Source organism: Protopterus annectens, chromosome 9.part0 (assembly GCF_019279795.1).
Source record: "Protopterus annectens isolate FY-2018-M chromosome 9.part0, PAN1.0, whole genome shotgun sequence".
In the NCBI taxonomy this organism is placed as follows: Eukaryota; Metazoa; Chordata; order Ceratodontiformes; family Protopteridae; genus Protopterus; species Protopterus annectens.
The window spans coordinates 1,738,237,162-1,738,262,645 of record NC_056743.1 but is presented as its reverse complement, the minus strand read 5'-3'; positions in this window follow the sequence as shown (position 1 = coordinate 1,738,262,645).

The following is a 25,484-nucleotide window of genomic DNA, read 5'->3' as shown; positions in this document are numbered from 1 at the left end:
CTCTCTGGAGGAAGGTCAGAACTGGAAAGAACTCTTCACAAATTCTTCCCTACCTTCAAATTATCAGAAACCTTACCAACTGTGCTGAGGTAGAAATAACTACTGGTTACTAATGGTGCCACAGAAGTATAGAAGACAGTGAACATGGTGAGTTGACCTACCCCCCCCATCACCTAGTGACCACCCCTAGCCCACTTTTCCTCTAAACCACCCAAACTTCACCAATGCTCCTCCCAAACTCTCTAATACTAGCTCAATGGTACCAGTCAATGGTACTGGTTTAGGTACCTACTCAATGGTACTGGTCACAATGTGCTCAACTACAACTCTTTTGTGCTCAGTGTTGAGAGAGATGGACAGAGAGGTACATAAAGAATCCCCCTACGCTGATCCTGCTACAACTGTAAAAGCCTACTATCACTGTGCCTAGTATCTGCAAGAGAATGGAACACATCAAAAAAAAATCTGCAAAAATGAGCATTGATCATCAAAAAATGGACTAATCAGCTTGAAGTTTTGAAGAAGTATCAGCTTGGATTTTTGAAGAGTAGGTCTTGTTTGCTAAACCTAGTTTGTGGGTACTTGAAAGAAATACACTTGAGGTGTGCATTTGATATCGACCAAGCCAATGCATTTCCTCATATCTTATTCAGATAAAGGCCATAAAGTTGCTCGAATTAGAGATTTTCGATAACAAGCTGAATTACAGGATTAGGCCATCAAATTAGGGCTGTAATCTGTGACATTGTAAATGGTCAAATCTGTGGGCAAGTAGTGCTGTTGTTAGTGGAATCTCTGGGTGTGATGTAAGGGGACTCAGACTTTGACTAGATTAACCGATGAAAGTAAACTTGTGTCACTTTCACTCTCTCAAGGGATAAACCTTGTGTGTACGAAGGACACTAATACACACCAAACCAGGGCCACCACAACCATCAAACAAAGTTAAAATGCAATACAGTAAAGGAGTTAATGAAAAAGTGTAAGACCACATACAATGCTAAACATTAATGCTAATATCCTGCCGATAGACAGAGTAATCACTTTTGTCCCACATTTGTTCTCAAAAGAGCAGCAAGGCAACACATAGCAACAAAATACTTGTATTTAGCCCCATAGCCACAATTTTTCCCTAAGACCTCCATGTGGATACACTAACACTACTGTGTATTTCCTGTACATGACACATACAATCCCTCCCTCCTCCCTGACATATGAAGACATCAGACTCCTAATCAAAAATGGACTTGTCCAGACATGTAATCCAACTGGAAAGAATACCCAGCCATATAAAGATGCATATAAAACCCCAGCTGTCTTCTCTGTCTCATACAGAACCCATACCTCTTAACTCTCAACTGAATGCCAGATAATTTATAATTTGTCTGTTCTCCACTAAATTTGTTTTTTATTTCATGATGTCTTCACAATGACAATGATGTGAGTTTCAAGATTTGAGTGAGATGTATGCTAATACAAAATTATACAATGTGTTCAGATCTAAATTTGTAAACAAAATAAAATGTGGATTTCCCTAGAGCTTTTGTTTTTGTATACCTGATATTTTATTTATTGTCAGATTCTTTAGGTTGAGCTCTGTATTATTAGATGTCCTGACTGACTTTCCTCAAATGAGCTTGTCCTTGGTAATCTTTGACATGTTGCTGTTTTTCTCTTCATTAACACCCATACACTGACCTTAGCCTAACATGACATATAAAAGCTTAGCCTTTCCATGACATATCCCTCACTCAAAGACACTCTTTCCTAATGAACAATTTCTGACATATTACACAAAGTGGTTCACTTGTACTCTTCAAACACAGCCTAGATGATTGGACTCTGGCTTTCACTTGTACGCAGTAACATGGGTCACTTGTCTAGTCAACAGTATGACACATATGCAGTTTTGGCCTATGCATATACTATATGGTATATATGATATATATATATATATATATATATATATATATATATATATATATATATATATATGTATAGTATATCTTAGTATATATATAGTATATATATCACAAGTTAAAACATCAATATATCAACCCCAATATATCAACCACATTAACATGTAAAGCTCATGTCAACAATAATAAGTGTTAAACTGTAACCCTAATGCTGCTCCATGCAACAACTGCAACCTGACAATGACCTTAATGAAAACCTTCCCATAACACAGCCAATACACAAACCGCACTCAGACACACAAACACACATAAACACACACTAACAACACTAAATCTATCCCCTTACCTAACCCAGACCCTAATCCTAAAATACATACACTTGCACATAAACATACAAACCCTATCCCCAACTTTCTTACACATGCACAAATGCTCTCACCCCTTCAACTCCACTCACCATACCTCTCAACTGTCCAGATGTCTGCTCCTCATAAAATCTGTGATTTTCTGGCAAATCACTAGAGTGATCTGATGATTGAAGTCACTAAATAGGTTCATAGATAGGTTCATAGATTAGTATGAGGCTAACTGCCCCTGTGGGCCATTTTAAGCCTAGCCAATTACCCCATATGAGAATCAAACACTGCACTTTGTGTCTATAATGCAAACACTTTAACCATTATGCCAACCTCCCACCCCATAGATTTGAGTTTCAGACCTTATATCCTTTGGTAAAATGTGTGCTAAGGCAGATTCTGTTATTCTAGCTACATTTTAAGTTTATAAAAGCAACATTTAAAATCTGTACCTATTTTTGGACCTTTGCCCCCCCCCCACTATTTCACGCTTTGTCCAGATTTCTTGGACTAAGAGGTAGAGAGATATGCCACTCAACTTTCTCAGTGCTACATTCCCTTGAAATTTTGACCATTCAGATATCCATTACTTCAGTATTAAGCAACAACCCTCGCACTCATCCACCAAACTGACATTCAGTGAAATGATGGGAACACACGCACACTGTTTATATATATATATATATATATATATATATATATATATATATATATATATATATATAGTGTGTATATATGTATAGGTGTGTGTGTGTGTGTGTGTGTGTGTGTGTGTGTGTGTGTGTGTGTGTGTGTGTGTATATATATATATATATATATATATATATATATATATATATATATATTTTTTTTTTTTTTTTTTAAATACCACAACAAGTAATGTCTCTGTTGTTTTGTGATTCTGGCTATAAAGTTTTGGAATGCTAAACACACACTTCTCAACCTTTCTTCTATAAAATGTGAGATACAATATGTAATATTTGTACAGAATTTGTGATGCATGATCAGAATTGAAAATGGAAGCACGAAATATAGTGAAGTAAACTACAGGAAAGTTCCCCTACATTTCAACAGGTGTCAGCTGATTGAAGCCTTAACTGGAAGAAACAGACCAACCAAAGCTTCAGCTCACTGAAACCAACAAAACCCCCTTTTTTTGCAAGCTGCTCTGCAGACTTTCTTTGTGGAGCTTCATTCCTTATACCTTCCTTGCCTACATAGCTTGAAGAATCATGGAGCCCTAACCAATTGCCAGTTATGGTTCCAGAGCTATGAAACATTTATTAACACATCAAACTTCTCAAAAATGAAATTACAGATCTTTTTAATTATTTACAGATCAGTGCTAGTAATGTATTTATTTATTTATTTATTGAAATTTTATAAACAGGTAGGAAGACTGGTCCTTGAACTCTCTTCAGTCATGACACAGGCATAGAGGCAAATTAGCAAACATACATTGAACCGACTGATATCGCCAACATCCTGGCAGACAGGTTCAGTGCAAACTTCACACCCCCCTCTCACCCCCAAAAGGGCCCATAACCATATCAGAAGAATGTAATGCCCCTGAAATCACAGATACTCAGGTTAAAACAGCCCTCTCCAAAGCCAAAAACACAGCATCAATGGGACCGGACGGTGTCCCAGGCTGCATCCAACATGAGCTCAAAGATGAACTAACCCCTCACCTAAACACACTGTTCAAACTCAGCCTCTCCATAGGCTACGTGCCCATAGAGTGGCATACAGCAATGGTTATTCCGCTCCACAAAGGTGGAGCCAAAACAGACCCTGGGAACTATCGCCCTATAAGCCTGACTAGCTTGGTCTGCAAGGCTATGGAGCACATCATCATGGATCTCATTAACAGAGACATTGGGAACCTCCAAACACTGGACCCTACCCAGTTTGGCTTTGTTAAGGGCAGATCATGCCTCCTAAACCTGGTGAACATCTTTGAGACAGTTACCAAGGGTATAGATGAGGGAAAGGTGGTCCATACGGCTTACCTAGACCTTGCAAATGCCTTTAACACCATTCCCCATTCTGGTATTATAGACAAGCTCACCAGCCTGAACATAAACCCCTACATCAAGAGATGGGTTGCCAACTGGCTCATGGACAGAACCCACATGGTAAGAGTTGTGGGAGCTAGGTCTGACTCTAAACTGGTTACAAGTGACATTCCCAAGGGCTCAGTCCTAGGACCCCTCCTGTTTGGCATATACTTCTCAGAGATACAGGCAAGCACAGGAGGACTATGGCTGACCAAGTTCGCAGACAACTGTAAACTAGGGGCTATAATTGACTCTCTGGCTGACACAGACATCCTCCAAAAGGGTCTCACTGAGACAGATGCCTGGTGTCAAAACCATAGCCTCAAGCTAAATGCCAAAAATTGCATAGTCATCCCCTTTGGAAAAATCAAAGTACCCACAAACTACCACATAGGTGGTAGCCCCCTAAATACGGAAGATGTAATAAGGGATCTGGGGACCCAAGTAGATAGTAATCTCTCCTTTGATAATCACATTGCCAAAGTGGTTAGAAAATCCTTCTATGTGGCCCACCTAATCACAAAAGGGTTTGCATCCACATCAAAAGATGTCATTGTGCCCCTCTACGCATCACTCATCAGACCCATCATAGAGTACAACGCCCCATTTGGGATGTACCTTACAAGACACCTACAACAGCTGGAAAGACCACAGAAGTACCTCACCAAGAGGATCACTGGCCTCAAACAGATGCCCTATGCAACTCAGCTGAAGAAACTCCAGTTGTACTCGGTTGCATACTGCCTACTCAGAGGTGATCTCTGCCTGACATACAAGGCCATGTCCAACCCAGAATTGATGGACATGCTCCACCTAAAGAAAACCATATCCCCTCAAGCCACATGCTCTAAGGATCTAAACCTCACCACAACAATATATAGGATGTGCTGGAGGGATAGATTCCTGTCCCAGAGACTTCCCATGCTCTGGAACAAGATTCCAATCTACATTAGGCAGAGCTCCTCACTAACACTCTTCAAGAGAAACCTTGACGAGTGGATGGGAAACAGAAAGTTTACCCCGGGGATCACTTCAGTGGCTCTGCTGGACAGAGGCACAGGGAACTAATCTAAGGGGGCGGCGAAAGCCAACACATTCCAGCTAGGCTTATAAATGCCTTTGGGAAGATAGCCTAGTACCTACCTATGAACCTATACTGAAGGCGAAAACTCCAACATAGATCATATGTATATATTACAGCAAATAGTAAGTCATACATCAACAAACATATAATTAAAGCAGTGCTACCAAAATGAAATGTTGAATGGCAGAGCTCAAGCATCAGAAATGCCAAAGACAAATACCTAAAACACAGAGGGGTGAAAAAGTTATTTGCAAGTGTTTTTGATAGGGGGCAAGTCCCCTGTACCTCCTACCTCCATGCATAAACTAGCTCTATGATTCCACCAACTTGAAGAAAGAAGAAATCTCCCAAAAAGGGAATTACTGCTGGCACACACACATGGAAATCACACCCAGCAGTGATTTCCTGTGATAAACAGTGGCCAATGTGCCTTGGGTAGCTGCTGCTCAGGAAATTTCAACCTGACCATCTGTAAAGATGTTTAAAGCAATATGCACATAATTGAAGAGATGACAAAAAGGATAGTATGAGGCAATGACACCCTGCTTCAAGAAAATCATTGTCTCTCGCTTAATAAAACTAAATGGCTTCCCATGGACTCAGTGCTATTTAAACTACTCCATTAGCCCTTCATCCTCACTCTTCACAAGTGCCCCATTACAACTTCAGAAACCATTCTCTCTCAGGTCCAGTACTCCTAAACCTCCAAAAAGACGCTTCATTACTCTCAGCTTCTCTGTTCTTTCAGTCAAACCTTGGAGATTCTTCCATTCAAGCCTAAAAGATATGTCCAACTCCACAAAAATCAGACCCCCAGTTGAAACAATATCTGTTTAAGCAAAACAGATGTAAATGTTGCAGTGTAAGTCATATTACTTAACTAAAACTGTAAATCTACACCATCGCCACACTTACTGCTACTTTTTCTGTGAGTTTGCTCCACCCTAGGTTTAATCTCCACTGTATACACGTAAATAGCTTCACTACTTTAGTTCACATACAGCAGCCTTTTATTTTGTTTAATGCAGCAACTAATGTCGAGTTTATAACCTTTATCATGAACACGTTATTATGTGTTAACTGTAGGCATAGTATATTTTATCAGTTGGTGTTATATACTAGTTGTGTTTTTTCTTGTTGTACCATGCAACCTAGGCTGAGCTTGCAAACAATCATATTTCATAAATGCTCTACCCCAGGAAGCAAGCATGTATGCATGCATAAATAAATAAATAAATACAATTATTTATTTTATTTGATCTTATTTTAGCTAATCGTGATCTTGCCTTGTTAAAAGGGATTTTGAGGACATGACAAGAAGGACAAATAACAGGAAGATTTTCTGTGTAGTTAAATAACGTGCAGTTTTGCACATCTACAAATGAGATTTTATTTTATTTTCATCTTCCATGGTAGATTATAAATGCTATATTTTGTTAGAATTTTCAACAGGTTAATTATTAGTTAGTAAACTATTGTCCTGAAAATAAATGCAGCTTTATGCATCTTTGAGGTGTGCTACAAGTTTCTTTCTGGATTCTTTACTTAATTTGCATGGAAGGCGATTCCATGTAGCTGGTGCTTTTGTACTGAAGTACTTTTCCTTGATAGCTAGGCATATTTGGGATTTTAGCATGGTGCGTGCTTTATTAGAGTTTGTTATAAGGCCATAGTGTGATATTGTTATGGCAAGTCTGTTAGGGAGTGAGATGTAATACTTGCTGTATAAAGCAGACTGAATGAGTGTGGCATGTGCAGGAACAAAAAAAAAACAGTTTGCATTTTACAGAATGTGACAGGGTGGACATATATCTCTTGGTCAGGTGGATTAACTGGCAGATTTTCTTCATAGTACTTTGGATGATTATCGTGTTGGTATTAGAATTCAAGGTTAGGAATCATAGAGTTTATCTTACTTATGAGATTAATACATTTTGGCAAGAGCTCTTCTTGAATTGAAGTTAAAATGTGTAGAGATACTATAACAGGATTAATAATTGTGATTTGTGCGGTTATCTTGTTTTGTTATGTAGTCAGTGTGAGGAGTGAAGAAGAGAGATGGGTCACATTGTAATTGCAGATGTTTTGTATACATGCAATTGTTGCAATCTATTGTTGTTTAGATCGCTTAAGTGAATTGTTTGTAACTTCTTTAAAATAACAAAAAGCAGCTACTTTTCTAAGAGCAATTTAAGTTTTTTTAAGTCTCTTTGTAGGTGTGATTGTATAGTGGAGGAATATGGACTTGTTTTATACAGGAAATATTATAGTCATACACTGGAGTTAGCTGGCATGAGGGTATTAATACTGTTAATGAATAGTTACGACTTGTGAAAGATAAATGGCATGTTTTTGAGTATAAATGGCACTAACACTGACTCTCGTGGAAGTCTTGCACTAACTGTATCTTTGAGCTGTTTGGATAGTTTATATTAAATGTCCTTATGTAAGATAGCTTTCAAACCAATGAAGCACATTTGAGTTGAATCCTAATAGTTTAAGTCTATGAAGCAAGGCATAATGATTCACAGAATGAAATGTTCTTTTTAGGTCAATGAAAATGCTTCCAGTGAGCCATTTTTTCCCTCTGGCTCACTATATTAAGTATGTTGCAGTATTAATGGCTGTCAAAATAATGCCACCACATTGAAACCTATCCTGGGAGTTGATTAGTACAGCATAAATATTTGCATGTTCTTTTATTTAGGTATGTATGTATAGCTTTTCAAGAATCTTTGTGATGAGGCCTAGAATTGAAATCAGTTTGTATTCTTCTGATGAGGAGAGAGGCGCTTTGGGAAATCTGTATGATTAAAATGGAATTAAATTTTGAATGAATGATACCTGTAATTAGCATAAGGTTGCATATGTGGATAAACATTTTTTATTAACAGGGTGATAAGAGCAGCCATGCATAAAAAGAGGAGTGTAGCTTAGATCTGGATAAGTTTTCATTTGTAACATTTCTAGTAATTCCATAATATTTTGGAATAGTTGAAATAGAAGTTTGCAGTATTGGATCGAGGAATCCTAGTGTTAATTTGTTCTGTGTTTTGCGGGAAGGGTTTGAAGGTAACATGTTGAGTATTGCTATTTCCTTCAGCTTGACAAGTATTGTCAGCAATATTTGAAATAAAGTACTTGAATTTTTCTAGCAATGAGGAGTCCATTGTTGAGGTAAATTTATTGGAGGAAGCATTTTCAACACAAACTGTCTGGCAGTTATCATGGAAAATTAATACTATGAGTGGGTAACACATTTTTCTGGAGATATCGATTTGATTTTCCCTGTCTCAATTTGGGTATTTATGATTTTGAGAAAGTCACTTAACCAGACATTGCTACCAGGCTGAGCCTGAAAAAGGGACATGGGAATCAGTGCTGTGTCCTGGCTAACAAATGCAAGTAATGATTCTGTGTCATATATTACCTGCTAGAAGAGTTTGACTGTAATAACATAATTCTTTGCTTTCAGTGAAGATAACTAGATCTCGCTTTCTTGACCACTTAACTGCCAAGCATTTTCAGGTCTGACCCAGGAATAGTGTATGTTTTTGGCTATGTTTGCTTTTGGTATTTATTCATACAGTATTCAGGAAATATTACTGCTGTACAAGACTATAAAATACCACTAGATTTGGCTCCTGTCCTCAAAGACAAATGAATAGTTGCATCCTAAGCTTTAATGAAAAAGAAATGTAATTTTTAAGCCTCAATATATACAAATAATGAGAAGATCTCGTTTATATATATAAATGGCATACTGCTTTTAGATGTAAAATCCCACCAATATTATATCCTTCTGTTTTTCATAGCTTTTAATTATTTTACTCTGAGCAGAATTAATAGCATTTATTTTACTTTCAACAGAACTGAAAGCTACACATTTGCTCTGAATTGACTATTTTGTAAATGTTGTACTTTGGCCATTCTAGCCTGAATTTCTCCTTAACTTCATATGACAATACCCTACTACTTGATAATCTTATGACATTTTCTGGGCCAGTCTCCTTGATAATCCCCTTTCGTTTTGCTTTACACAGTTAAATAGCTTTTAGGAAAAACAGATAATACAATATCAAGCACAGGCATGCCTCTTTGGGCATGTAAAATATATGTTTTTAATTTCATAACATATAAAATGACCAAAACTATTGCTTTTGTATTACAACACATTTCATAAGAATGCAACAATAATATGCTTTGAATATATACAGAGTATGCCAGCTTGGAAAAAATGCAAAATATGCATTATTATTAATTAAATGAATATAAACAAGGGTCTAGATATTTTAAATTGTCAAAAGAATCTTTAAAAAAAAACTTGAACACTGTGAATACACGTGTGTGTGTGTGTGTGTGTGTGTGTGTGTGTGTGTGTGTGTGTGTGTGTGTGTGTGTGTGTGTGTTTCAGGGTTGGCTCGTGCCATTGGACTGCAGGACTGCAGCCCCCTAGCTGTAAAAAAAAAACAAAAATAATAAATAAAAAAGAAAATAAAAAAAATTCCCGAACTCCATGCATGCGTGCTGATGAATCTGGACTGTTTTAACAGCAGTCCAGATTAGGAATTTGGCATCAGACTACAGAGATGCCCAGAAGTCTATGCAGTTAGTACAAGTGGACCGGACTGCAACATCTGCAGGCTGGATTATCCAGCCTTTTCTCGCAGGAACTGTATTCATCATGGGGATTTTGTAACACAAAGCAGTAGAGAACCTGGACAGATCCCTCAGGTAAGCTTTCTATTGGACCAGACCGGAGTGTGTTTCTACAACAGACCAGAGCTTTTTTTTGTTTCTTAAGCTTATAGAACTGTCAGAACAGAGCTTGTGCTTACAGAACAGTCCAGAGCTTTTTTTTAAACAGTCCGGTTCCCGTGGAACTTGTGTGTGTTGAGCTTTAGCTTTCCTTTTATTAAGCAGAGTGTGTATGTCTTTTTTTTTAGCTGTGTGTGTGTGTGTGTGTGTGTGTGTGTGTGTGTGTGTGTGTGTGTGTGTGTGTGTAATGCCCTAGATAAATATACCCGATGGCTAGAGAGACAGTAGTGGGAGTAACTCAGGCTCAAACCCTGTACCTTGGGTGCAGGTAGCAAGAGCCTGAATTCCCTAGCCATCACCACTTGTGAAAGCTATTCAAATTTTTGCATCATATTTTTATTCTGTTCCTCATACAATCTGTGGTTTTCTGGAGTTAATTCACTAAATAATGACAAGCATTTGAATTTCAGATTTTATAATCTTCAGAAAGTACATAGTAACACAAAGCCTTTTATTCTAGCAATTGTCTAAGTTTATAAGATCAGTATTTGAAATTCCTCCCAATTATTGGAGCTGTATTTCCCTATTATTGGCTTTGTCCAGGTTTCTTGTGCTAAAAGGTTGAGAGCTATGGTGATTACTGAATTCCCTGAATATGTTTGGGGGCTGTATTCCCCCATTATTGGCTTTGTCCAGGTGTTTTATGCTAAGAGGTTGAGAGTTATGGTGATAACTGAATTCACTAAATGATAGCCATTTAGGTTTCAGTCTTCCTGTATTAGTTTCAAAAAACAGTTGATTTGGCATCGTGGTATGTTGCTCTGACTGTAGTGCACAGGGTCCTGGGTTCAAGACTTGGCAGTGAAATGCATGGTGGTAATACATTTTATTCTAGCAAATTTCCAAGATAATATGAGCAATGTTTTAAATGTGTCCCTGTTTTTTGGGCTTTTGCCCCCCCCCAATAAATTTTGTCTTTTTCCAAATTTCTTGTGCTGCAAAGTTGAGAGATACAATTGAGTGTCGAATTGATTTTTACAAGGAGCTGAGAGCTTCAGGAGAAGAGCTGTTTAGTGCTGTTTATGCTGAGGAGGCTGCATTGTTAATAGCAAAACAGGTAGTGTGCTTGCTTTTGATGCAGAAGGCTGTGAGTTCTACTCCCACAGTATGTAGATGCATTACTGATACTGTACTTTGTTGTACTTTTAAAGGGGGTGGATGCTGCAGTCCTGAGAATGTCCTTTTTGGTGGAGATACCTAGTAACTATGAACCTATCAGTTTGCCATCCATTCCCTATAGCAATATTACTAGTTTATCATTTTTAATGTAATATAGGCAATTTATTCCTCTAGGGCAATAGGCACTTTATTTGTAGATGAAACAATGAAATATAGAGTTGTTTGCTAGCAGCAACCTCTTCATTAGTTACAGATCTCTTTAATGTGGAATTGTTTAGATGACTTTTATTTCTGCAGAGATTTTGCATATTTACTGATACTGGTGAATTGCAGAAGTTTGAGTAGACTTTTATGATGGAAATGTTCTGAATTGGGCAGTTTTGTCATTATTGGTGCATGCATTTTGTTTTATTGTTTATTGGAAAAATGTTCAAAAGAATAAATTCAAAACTTCCTCTAACAACTGTACTGTATTATACAAAAAATATAATTTAATACAATCAGGAAGGTGTATCAAAGAACACATGTATGTTTCATGTGCAAGGGCCTATGATTTGAAAACAGCCCAAAGTTAATCTTTATCTGCCACTGGCCAGATGTATTTTCTTTGAATATGGGTTTCAATGCTGTTTCAATGAATGTGAGTTCCAAGGGCAGAGACGTTTTAATGCTAAGTCTATTTTCATTGTGAGACTGCATTGCTTTGTTTAGCAAATGTCTTTTAGTGTTTGTGCTATAAAATGTAAAATAAAACTTTTAAATGAAATCCAAATAATCGTAGAAGTAAAGCAGTATGCACATTACAGTGTCTATGGTTAATGGGGTGAAATAGCCAAGTAATGGGACATTGGAATGGCTGCAGGTGAGAGGCCCCATTTGACCATGGTTTTGTGAAGGGGGGAAGGGCAAACTCAGATAGCCCTGGCTGAACTATACCTCTTAACTGTCCGGATTTTCACAGAATGAATAGATTTTTGCTTCTTATTTTTGGTTTGTTCCTTATAAAATGTGTGTTTTTTTGGCAAATCATTTAGGAATGAAGTCACTAAATAATGACAGACATTTGAGTTTCAGACTTCATACCCTTCAGAAAAATGTATGCCAAAGCAAGACCTGTTATTTTATCAACTGTCTAAGTTTATACAACAGCAATTTTTAGTACTGTTTGTATGTTCCCCCAATATATTTGGCCTTGTCCAGATTTCCTGTGTTAAGAGATTGAGAGGTACCCACAAATAAATCTCTTTATAGAATTAGGTATATCCAAACCTCTCAACTGTCCTCTATTTTTGGCTCAAAATGTTGCTCACCCTGTAATAAATCCCACCGCAAAATGGCAATTTTGGAAGAAAATGTAGAGGGTTTACAATTAATAAATAATTGTAATGATCAGAGTTGTAGATTACCTTAATTTCAGAAATGCGTGTAGATTCTCTGTTTTGTCAGCTGCTCAAGTTAACAGTACTAATATTAAAAATGTGCCCCTTCTTTGACAGGTTCACAGCTGTATTGTGTGGCTATTTTATATTTTTGCATCACATGTTTGGTCCGTTTTTCATAAAATTGTGGTTTTCTGGCAAATCATTTAAGATTGAATTTAGAAAATAATGAGACATTTGAGTTTCAGATTTCATACCCTTCAGAAAATTCATACTAATGCAAGACCTATTATTCTATTATCTTTCTAAGTTTATAAGAGCAATATTTAAAATTTGTCCTTATTTTTGGGTCTTTGTCCCACTTCTATTTATGGCTTTGTCCAGATTTCTTGCTCTGAGGTTGAGAGGTATGACAAATGTGTCAGGGCCATCACCAGCAGCCAGAGACATTTCAAATTGTGACATACTTGTTGCACCCCACTCCCCCATGTAGTGACTCTGGATGTGTCCAAGCAAGGCAAGGAGCAGTTATGCAGTGTAAAGTGTCCAGTGTATCCCCCCATCCATACTGTTGATTTATGCTTCTTATTATTCAGAAAATGCATGTTGTTGCAGTGCCTGTTGCTCTTTGTTTAAGTAGCAATGCTTTAATGACCATCAGGTAAGCTTGTCTGAGATTGTAAAATGCAAGTAAGCTTTAAGATGCAAGTAAGATTTAATAAGCATACTGTTAACATTGGAAACCTTTTTGTTGTTGCCATGCAGAGAATATTTTACATTACTAGATAACATATAGGCCTTAGGTATTGCAATGCATATGACAGCATTTGTAATAATGGACAGGATTACAGTATGTTCAGAACCTCATTACATTGTTGGAGACTTGCAATCATCTTTGCAGGCTTTACTCGTAAACTAAACAGAATGTCAATCTATCATGTGTGGTCCATAACCTGTGCAGGAATCCTTTAAGCAATTTATCTTGACCTTGTTTCTTTTTTGCTGTTCATTTTTACTTTGATCATATTTTCACCATGAAACAAGTAGATAGTTGTTGTCAGGCAGCAGCTCTTTTTTGGATAAGAAACATTTTTACAGGTGAGGGTATCACAGAGATTGCTACATTCAACATGCTACTTTGTACTTTATAAAGCTGAATATAAATTATAATTAGAACTGCAGTGCAAGGAGAAGTGGTTTGAGTTGAGTGCTGCTTGTTTTTTTATACTTGATTTTGACTGGCATTCCAGTAATGTATTTAAAAAGTAATTTAGTTTTTCATGCCTCACAACCTTTTTGTTTCCATCTAGATATTAAGTTGGCTGTCATGTAGCCAATGCATTGAAATCTTTTTTTTTCTTCTACACTTCATTTTGTCTTCATTGGACTTTCCTAATGATAGAGCAGCCGCAGAGGTGCAGCAGTTAGCGTTGCCGCCTCACAGCAAGAGGTTCTCCAATTTGATCCTTAGCTGGGGTGCCTTCTGTGCGGAGTCTGCATGTCCTCCCTGTGGTCATGTGGGTTTTCTCCAGGTGCTCCGGTTTCCTCCCACATCCCAAAGACATGCTGTAGGTGGACTGAATACTGTAAACTGGCCCTAGGCGTGAGTGCATGTGTGTGTGTTCCTTCTGTGGAAGGTTGGGTGCCGGGCTGGCAACTCGACACTGTAAAACTACACTGCCAGTCATGAGCAGACAGGTGATCTGCTGTGGCAACCCCTAACTAGGAAAAGCCGAAAGAGGAAGAAGGACTCTCATAATGATGGTTTGGCACCCAGGGTAGCGTATTTAAAGTCCCAGTTTTTGAGCATAGGTCCACCCCATTCTAGTTGGCCACACCCCTTCCTGTTGGCCACACCCATTCAGCTGTCTCCTGCAGATCCCTTTGATTTGAAGTCACCAGCCACCACTGGCATGTTTGCTTCTGTGTCTGTGTAGCATAGTGGTGGCTGGTCTCTTTAAGGATGCTAGCTTGGAAATAAGCAGGAAAGTAAGCATTACCGAAAGACAGCTGCAAGCAGGCCTGTTTAAACCCAAGTGACCTGCTAATGAGCACATTTACCACCTTTGTTTCTAATGAGGGTCCTAGGACGACTCTGGAAGGAACTTGTAGACTAGAATATCAGCAGTCTGGAAGATATCTTTATGAGGAAGAAGTCGATACTTTTGAGAGAAGAAATCATTTGGATGTATGCCAGCCTGTGAAGATCTACAAGGGAAAGGGACTTTAGGTTATCCTTCACTGTGTTGATGTATGAAGAGAAGCCTGGTAGTGCCTAACTCTGTCTTGTGCGGTCTCTGTAAGTACTGCTTATGTATTTTATGTAGCTACTTTGCTAGAACTCTGTGTAAAGAACCCCCATATGTGTCTTGAATTGTGTAAAGCTTGTAGAATATAAATTTTTACCATAGAAAGAGGTTATATGAGACTGCATCTGACAGAATAATGCAGACTGACCTGCCTGTGTAAACTGCATTTTCTTTCCTTTTTGTTGAACTTTCTTGTAAATAAATATGAACTTCAGTCTGGAAAGCTGGCTGCAGTGATTAATTTACTTGTTACAAGTAGAAGCATTGGCTACTCTGGTGTTTTCAACAAGAAAAATGCAGTCTTTTCCTTCACATACAGTGACTTTTGCAAAGCTACCAGTTTAAGTAATATTCCCCAGTCGAATCAGTCTGCAGGGTATCAATTTCCTAGCTTACAAAATTAACCCATTTGTATGTGAGAAGCTTACTAATTAGTATGAATGAACCTAGTTCTGCGGAGAGGTCAGTTCTTTTTCAAACCCCTCTATTAACTTCACATATTGTACAAGGACAAGGGTACATATACAATTACAAAAAGCAAAAAGCATTACAAGTATTTTTCTTTTTCACGCATTATATGTATGTGATTTATTTCATAACAGTTATTCAATTTAACATTACTTAATTTGCTCTAGTTCTGCCTTCCCTGAATTTTATCCTTCTTCCTAAATATTATTCTGCGTGTATTGTTCTAACACATTCCATTTATTTCTATGTACATGTTCCTTTCGTTTTCTAAAGAGTCACCTCTAATTCTTTTATCTACTTTACAAAATTCAAAAATGCTAATGCAATTGGTTTATCTTTTGATTTCCATTTTCCTAATCATTGTTTTTTAACAGCAACAGCATTAAAACATAGTAGGGTCTTACCATATCTAAGCAATTCAGTTTCTATATCCCCACCCAAAGGAATATTTTCCTTAGTTACAATAATCTGCTCACCCAACATTTCTGAAAATGTCCCCTGTAGGGAATTTTTAACATCTACCAGCTCATTACATTCTCAAAAAAAACATATTGTGAAGTATCCCTCTATTTTCTATCATACCTCCACCAATTGCTCTCTAACTGTGGAAAAACTCTCTGAAGTCTACTTGGGATATAAAAAATACCTATGCCAACCTCCTTAACCTTTTAGATTTTGTTGATTACATGGGTGACATATGGATATTCTCCCATTGTACTTTTACATATATATTTCCTTTCGATTTTTATTTCCCAGTCTTTTCTAACCTTTTTCTGGTTGATTCATATAATTATGCATTATTTTATATCCCCCACTAATTATTCCTTTTATAACTGCAGCTTCTGTTCTAGACTTAAATATAAAGATGAGAGCCGGTCTTTCATTCAGCACTCCCATATCCCTTTTGTCTATACTCTGTTATTAATCCCTGATATAGAATTCAGTCTCCAAATTGCAGTTCACGCTTCTGCTTAGTCTCATCTCACTTTATGAATTTGTCTCCCTAATTATTTGCTCCCAGTACCTTGTTTCCTTTGCTAATTTTCTCCAGCAAATTTCAACTCCTTCTTGCCTATTATTTAAACTCCTTCTTGCAGTCACCCCTATTGATAAAAATCTCCTTTCTCCATTTCCATGTTGCCTTAGTTCTTAAAATATTTCTGCTACTTTGGAAATATAATATTCTGTGTGGTTGTTATTGTTCTCATTAAAGGGTCTGCATTCAAAATTCTACTCTCCCCTTATTTTGTGAATTCATACCCATTTCAGCATTATTTCTTTTTACTTGGATTTATAGTCTTCTGCTTGTGTTGTGTATATGAGCCTTAACTGCATTGATCTAAACTACCCATTCAAATCTGATAATCCTAAATCACCTTGTTTTGTGAGGAGAAACAAATTATCCCACTGCAGGGGCCAGTTCATGTGCAAATTGACTGTGGATACTTAGTTCTGTTAAAAAAATGGAGAAATAAGTTGAGGATGTGGTTAACCTTAATAAGAAGTTTGTGAACCTACAGCAGCCCTTCAAAGCTCTACCACAGTGCTTCAAGAGAGAAGTGCAGCATCTGAACAATGCTTGGACAGCATATAAGAAAGTACTGATGAGCACTTTGTGAGTGTTCAGGAAAGATGTGCAGACTTTGACCAGTATTTGGTCAGTCTTCAGTAGAAAGCTAACAAACATCCTAGTCTCCAGTACCAGATTACCACTGTAATAAATCAGCTAGCCATCTCAGTGGAAGTCACTAAGTCCAGTACTACCCTGAGGAAGATTAGGCAAAGGATGAAAGAGTTGCTTACCTACTGACTTTTGAAAGGTGTCACTAGGAAGGACCTTTGTCCCACCTAACCAGTGACGCACTGAAAATGTATGTGGATTTGAGAAGTTCTGATGCATATGAATGCAAACTTGCTGAACTAATTATGCAAAATTACTTTGCATACTTTGGACCTGGCTCTCTAGCAACAAATTAACTCTATAAAAATCCACAGGTATCGCATTCAGTACTATGTGAAAAGTATCTCCCACATTAAAACTTTCCATTTTAAATCCTTACAGTTTCCTACCACTTTCTTCACAGCAAAAAAAAAAAAAATACTCAGTTTAACACTCAACCCCAGCCTGAGCACATCAAACTTTAGGTACAGAAAATTCTTGCCCAGTTTAAGGTGTCCTATAAAATATGTCTTACCATGGAAACTAGAAGAGCCCTACCCATAAATATATTACTTCCCAGATTAGAGTTTGCTTTACCTGATAAACCTGCACCTATTCTACAATATAAATTTTCTTCAAACAGCTGAAAGTAAAACTCTTAGATTTGTACATTTAACCCTTAGCAGAGAATATCACTGCAGTAGAAAACTGAACAATAAATGGCTACTAGTAGCATCTGTAGGGTGACTTTTTTTATTAAATACTCTTGCAAATACATTTCAGATAAGAAACTCAGGCTATCAGCTAAGAAATACAGATTGTATTCAACTTCAAAGACACATATTTAGCACAAGTACACTTGAAAAAACTTTCATCCACTGGAACATAATTCCACAAATGAATAAGATTACAGCTAAGTTAGTGATGTTCAGAAAATGTGTTAAAACTCACCTAGCAGAAAAGAAAAATGCAAATGCTTCACTGACTACAGGTAATCTGACAGCTGATTTTACAACAGTCTTTCATCATATAACATAAACGTGTCAGTTCTTGAACTCACTATAAAACATTTTGTTATATACTGTACATTTATAAGACCAGTGATTCATTATAGTTGGCCTGATAGCTTTATATAACACTACTGGTAAAGGGATTTTTCTCTTTCCTTTTTTACATATTGTCTTCTAATGTTCTAACTAGTTAATTACATAAATACTGTTGCATGTTAACTCTATACTTACTTTGTAATCATTATCTATTACTGTATTCTTTATTTAACTTGCTACATATATGTTTGATTGTAAGTTTACTTTATTAATGTTCATGTCTTTTGGCACGGGGGTGGCTAAAAAGGGTCTATAAATCAGCTAGTTTTCTTAGGTTAACAATTAAAAATAAACAAATATATAAATCTCAGGTTTGAAATCTGCCATGTATGTTACAATATAACTGCCCACATGGTATATAATCCCCTCACCATTTATGTGCTCCTCTAATTAACTATCAGATGCCTAACTGTAACATTTTGCCTTAAGTGTCCCTGTTACTATCCCCATGGCTGAGATTGTACCAGTGGCTGGTTAGGCAGAGGAAGTGCAGCAGAGCAGCTTGCAGCACCGCATACTTTGGTTAAGCATGCCAGGATTTTTTTTTTTGATATAGTCTAACTGGGCACAGATAATAATGCTACATGCATCACTGCATGTAGCATCAGTTAGCTCAAACCCCCTTCAAATGCCGTAGTTTAATGAAATATTTCCACATATTATAGCACAACCCCTTCACCAGGGTTGTATCTTTATTACAGGCAGAAGCTCTTCCCTACCTCCCTCCTAAAGTGTGTGAGCTAGCAAAGCCACTCTTTCCAACTCCTCCCTCACTCCCTGACTCCTCCTTTGCACAAGCCACAAGTCGATCTTGGGTCATTTGGCTTGCAGTCAGGGCTCCATCCTTCTGTGCCACAGAATCTGGTCTGCGTTTGGTAAAAATCATGGATATGTGACCCCATTTTCCATACCTGCCCATCAGCTTGGACTCTGTTTTGTTTTTTTTGAGTGGACAACTAGGGCCTATGATGTGGGAGCCTTTCTAAGGGTTGCTGTAGTGATAAGGCTATTGGACTTGGGAATCTCATCCCACACCACCCACTGTGGAGGCCAGGGAATGAAGCCACTGTATCAAGGTTTTTCCATACCGATTTTTATTAGCATCTTTTAAAATGCCCACAAAAGGTGGTACCACCTAAGAAGATAGCTGGCTGCATCTACAAGCCATATGGAGCCTTATCTAGTGGGAGGTTATAGGATCAGTGGGCCATCCCCCTGTTGGTACAGTAACTTTATTAATTCTAAATATTCCCCAAGCGTGGGATCATCAGAGGGATGTGAAGTAAATGACATCCTCCTTGTCATTCATATCCTTAACGAGGGATTCCATTTTGTGATGGGATTTCCTGGGTCTCCTCAAGGAAGGGGACTCAGAGGATGAAGTGGAGGTCCACTTGTTTGAGAACATGTCCTTGGAAGTCCCCACAGGAGTTGTGATCTCTGTGACCTGCTGGGGCATATTGGGCTGGAAGGCTAAAAGCACACTGGTAGCTGATCATATGACAAAGAAGGTGGATCACATGACAATGGGATGGAGCACACACTTGGATAAAGTGCGTAAGCAGTACAATCATACTAGGAAAAAAAACAATAACTGTATCAGCGACACATTGAGTAATAAATCAGTTTGGAAAGTAGACAAAAATCAGGAACACAAACACTACACAGTGTCAGATGTTATATAAGAAAATTACAAGTTAATCTGTAAGGAATGTTTCTCACAAGGGGAAAAACAGCTAGTAGCAAAATAATGAGGTTACATTCAAAAGTCGGAAAAATAATATACTTTTCTTACAATCTGGATCTCATTCATCTACTTAAATGTAAACTTTTATGAACTGTTTCCCAGTGAACATCCCCATTATCTTCCCGAATAAAATATTAGTAATATACCAAAGTTAGTCAAACTGTTCATACAATATTATGTGTTTGCCTTAGCAAGAGTTCTTGCAATGTTTGTCTATTTGTAATACATAAAGTTACGTGTTAAAGCTTAGAACTTGGCACTAAGCAGTGTAATAGGTCGACCTCAGCCATATCTGTATACCATTACTTTCTGTCTCCTCCCAGTTATCATAAAATACTGTTCAAACCTGTCAGTGTGCATATTAGTTTCTTTTTTACTTTAGCAGAGAATTGGATTTAATTTAACACTTTTGCTTCAAATTTAAAAGCAAAGACACTGACAGACATTTCATAACCAAAACAGGAAACTCTCACATTGAAAACAGACCCAGCCTTGAGCAACAGTAAACTTTCCTTCCACTTAAACTTGCATTGGCACAACTGCTTCTTACATAACAGGACCTTAAGAATCTCAAATTAAGTGAATACAGAAAAATGCACCATATCATGGACAACAAACTTGTTACAATTAAATACTGATAAGCTGTTACCAGAGCAGTAAGCACCAACCCTGTAAGCCTTCTCACAGAAAAACAAAGTGTTGACAAGTCATGCTACCTCATCCAAGCAAATGCTGGTGCAGTGCAAATCATGATCTACAATAAATAGCACATTAACAGAATAGGAAAGATACTGTGTAGATTTGGATGGAGTACAGTTGCAAACTGAATTATTCTTCACTGGAATGGATTTAACCAAGGGTAACTACAGCAAAAATATTGTGCTAGTTGCTAGTAATAGATTTTCTGCTACTGATCTGTTTTGACTGGGACAGGTACTAAGAAGTCTCATCACTGGCTCACATTTAAGCCAGTGACAGAGAAGAAATGGGAGCTGTGAAAGGTCAAAACAGGGCAACAGAGTAGCAGAACTGTGGAACAGAACCTGGCATTTATGCCACCCCCACTAGCTACAGGCCCTTGGCCGCTGCCCAGGTCACCTAGTACTGGATCCAGCCCTGCCTGTGTTTCTGCAATGTGTTAATTTGCAGTTCAGAGACACATTAACCACAATGAAGAAATAATTCATTACCAGCTAATTTACATGTCTCTGAATTGCCATTAACTACCGTAGTGCAGATCAGCACTCTCATGCAGTAGTCAATATTGGCATCTGATGCATCTTGTTAGCATAAAAAGCCCTCTCATTCACACACACATATATATATATATATATATATATATATATATATATATATATACGTAAATTAACATTGCCACTCCTGGCCACTTGCAGTAATGAACATGGCCAAAAGGTAATGGCCGTCCACTGTGGCAGAGGTGAGTGGTGGGGATTTAAGTGGTCATGTAGTTTTGGGGAGGGTGTGAGTGTATGAATAAGTGTGTGTCTACCTGGGAGGTAGCAGCAGGAAAGTTAGTGAGAAGGGTAGATTAGGTGTGTGTGTGTGTGTGTGTGTGTGTGTGTGTGTGTGTGTGTGTGTGTGTGTGTGTGTGTGTGTGTGAGAGAGAGATAGGTGTGTTTGCATGTGTGTGTGATGGGTGGATGGATGAGATAAGTATATCTATGAGTGTGATCTGGTGGGTACAGGGCTGTGTGTGTGTGTGTGTGTGTGTGTGTGTGTGTGTGTGTGTGTGTGTGTGTGTGTGTGTGTGTGTGTGTGTGTGTGCCTGTGGTAGATGGATTGGGCGGTTGTCATACTAATGAGCAAAGCTCATTGGGTCGGGGGAACCAGTACTCACCAGGAATAAGTCTTTAGCTACATACTTAATGGCACACAGGGTTAGGGGCTACTACACACCATGGATTACTGTGTATAACATGTCTGATAGATACTCAAACACAACATGGGTCAGGGAAAACATTAGATACCAGGAAATGACTGTGGCATCACATGACTTATTGGCACTTAAAACCTGACATTTATAGGGGGTTGGGGAAGCATTAGCCACCAGGGATGACCCAGGAGACATGGGATGGAGGAAATCACTGGACACCAGGGAGAACTCTTTTGCATCTTGTGCCGTAGTCACACTTAAACATAACAGGAATAGGGTGACTCAATTAATACCAGGGAGAACTCTGAAGACATGAGTTGGGGGGAACACTAGACACCAGGGATACTCTACATAGCATGCCTTAAAGGCACTAATTAAAAAAAACATGGTGCAGAAACCACTAGACTTCAAGGATACTATAAGTAGTATGTCTTAAAAGACATTAAAAAGGATGTGAACCCTGTACCCATCTACCAAGGGTATTAGTCCTCTGTACAACCACCAGGACATTATACATGAAATCAATGAGTGAATAAAAAAAGGGATTTGAACCCTTTAACCTTGGCACACTAAAACCTCAGCATTAACCTACTACACATACTGATAAAGTAGTACAGCATTTTTAATATATATTGAGCATCTTGGGCATTATGCCATGCCTACAATAGTTCATGACTTATGAGGGAGAGGGACAGGGGACATTAATCATATCTTGTAGCATAAAGAAATAAAGGCAAAGGACAAAATTAAAAGTAGGCCAAATCATGGATGGAATTTATGTATTCCTCCCACAAACTTAGAAAGTCATTGGTATATCAGCTTTTGCACTACCAGGCATTTACTGAAGGATATGAAGTATAAAACTTGAATGTCTGGCATTAAGGACTGACTTTAATCATCCATGAATTACCAGAACAAGGAAAAAGGAGACTTTCTGGATGTTCTGACAGAGACAGCTATAGAGTATGTGTTTTGTTTGTGTGTGTGTATGTGTGTGTGTGTGTGTGCGTGTGTGTGTGTGTGTGTGTGTGTGTGTGTGTGTGTGTGTGTGTGTGTGTGTGTGTACGTGTAATGACTATGAAAGTAGCAATATTAGTTTATATATATTAAGTACTAGATGCATAGTTTGCAAGAGCGAAATTAACCAATATCAAAGTTTGCTGAAGCAAAGTTTTTTTCAGTCCCTACTTCACTATCCTAGTATGAAAATTCTCCAGACTGATTCAGTATAAAGTGTACGTAAAGTCTATGTGGGATACCAAGTCATTGTCTAGTCAACTCAGGTGTCCACATGTTGCATGCTGAATGTTGCAAATTATATTTAGTTAAAAGGTAAAGTAAAAAACACGTTTCATGTGGCCCCTTTTTGGTATCATTAAGTACAAGGTGACTGTTAGGTCTGCAAATTCAGAACTAGCAGAAGTGGAACATAACCTCAGAACAGCTTTAATAAAATAACTATTAACAGTTACCTGCAGTGGCCTAACAAACCCAAGTATTTTAATTAATGGAGCTAATCCACATGCCCTGCAGTGGAGTAAGAATTCTGCATGGCTTGACTAGTGCACAGTCACTTATGTTTGTGTACATCTTACTACAGTGTGATATGTTCCTGCATGAACATCTGTGTGCATTACAGTACAATGGTGTATACACCAAAATGTCTATTCACAAGACAGCATGAATGTTTATGTTTGGATATCACAATTTTGCAAGCTCCAAAATTAATGTGCACAAGGCTGTATAATTCCGCATGATGCAATATGAATGTTTATGCCCAGGATATTACAATGCTACATGCTACAAAATGTTTGTGTACAAGAGAGCAAAATGCTGCATGCTCCAGAGTGAATATTTATGCACAGGATATCACAATGCTGCATGCTACCAAATGTCTGTGAACAAGATATAATTCTGCATGCTCCAGCATGTACATATGTGCAAAGGTAAACCCAATGCTACATGCTCTTGAATAAATGGCTATACTTGTGGCAGCACAATGCTGCATGTTCTAGCATGAATCGCTGTGCAAAGGGCAGCACAGTGTTTTATGCTTTTGCAGAAATTTCACTGTGTAGCACAGCAGTATATTGCCGTACACCATAGCACAGCAGTATATAGCAGTACACTGCATAGCACAGCAGTATATAGCAGGACACTGCATATACTGCTGTGCTATGCAGTGTACAGCAGTATATAGCAGGACACTGCATAGCACAGCAGTATATTGCAGTACACTGCATATCATAACAGTATACTGCATTCTGCTTCATGTATATCTGTGCATAGGATATCATAGTGTTATATATGTACTACCATGCACATCTGTATGTTGGACAGCACAGGAGTGCAGCTTTTCCCATGTATGTCTGGATACAGAAATTTGTTTTATGCCACTCCATGTGTAGGTGCTTTTGCATGTACTTTTTGTATAGCACAGCACACTTCTGTATGTCCCTGCATCTATGCATGCGGAGTACATTGTGTTCCTGCATGGATGACCATGCACAGCACAGCACAGTAGTGCATGTTCTTGCACATATTTCTGCATAGTATAGCACTTTAGAGAATGGGCAACCTATATATTTTCACCCTGTTGAAGAATGAATATTCTCCAGCATGGTGTTACTGTAAAGGTCATGCCTATTGAAAAACAAATCCAAACCGTCATGGCAGCATATTAAGCTGCTTTGAATCTTGGACAGAAGAAAAGCAAATGGCCATCATTTCTTATGCTCGCTAGACAGCACTTTGCTATTTAGTGGGTGTGAAATTGAAAAAAAAAAAGAAAAAAAAAATAAATAGATAAAAAAGTAAGAAACCAGTCCAGGTTAGGCAGAGTCCCTCACTGACTCTCTTCAAGAGGAATCTTGATGAGTGGATGGGGGAATCGTAGGTTTACCCCGGGTATCACTTCTGTGTCACTGTTAGACAGAGGCACAGTATACTAACCTCGAAAAAGGGCATAGCAAAATTAATTTAAAATGGGTGGCGAAAGCCAAACACACTCTGGCTAGGCTTATAAATGCCCTAGGGCAGATAGCCTAGTATGAACCTATGAACCTATATGTGAAAGTGTGTGTGTATGTGTTTTCTATGTATATGTCATACTCTCTACTGTCCAGATTTTCACAGAATGTTCAGATTTTTGCCTCATATTTCTGATCTGTTCCTTACAAAATTTGTGGTTTTCTGGATTTTTGTAGAAAATCAGTGAGGACTGAATTCCCTAAATAATAACAGGAACTTGAGTTTCGGACTTCATATTCTTCAGAAAATGCAAGGTAACACAATACCTTTTATTCTAACAACTTTCTAAGTTTATGAGAGCAATATTTAAAATGTGTTTCTATTTTTGGATTTGTCCAGCTTTTTTGCGCTAAGAGGTTGAGAGGTATGGTATATGTGCGTGAGTCTGTGCTTTTGAATATAGTGTTTGTGTGTGTGTGTGTGTGTGTGTGTGTGTGTGTGTGTGTGTGTGTGTGTGTGTGTGTGTGTGTGTGGGTGTGTGGGTGTGTGGGTGTGTGGGTGTGTGTGTGTGTGTGTGTGTGTGTGTGTGTGTGTG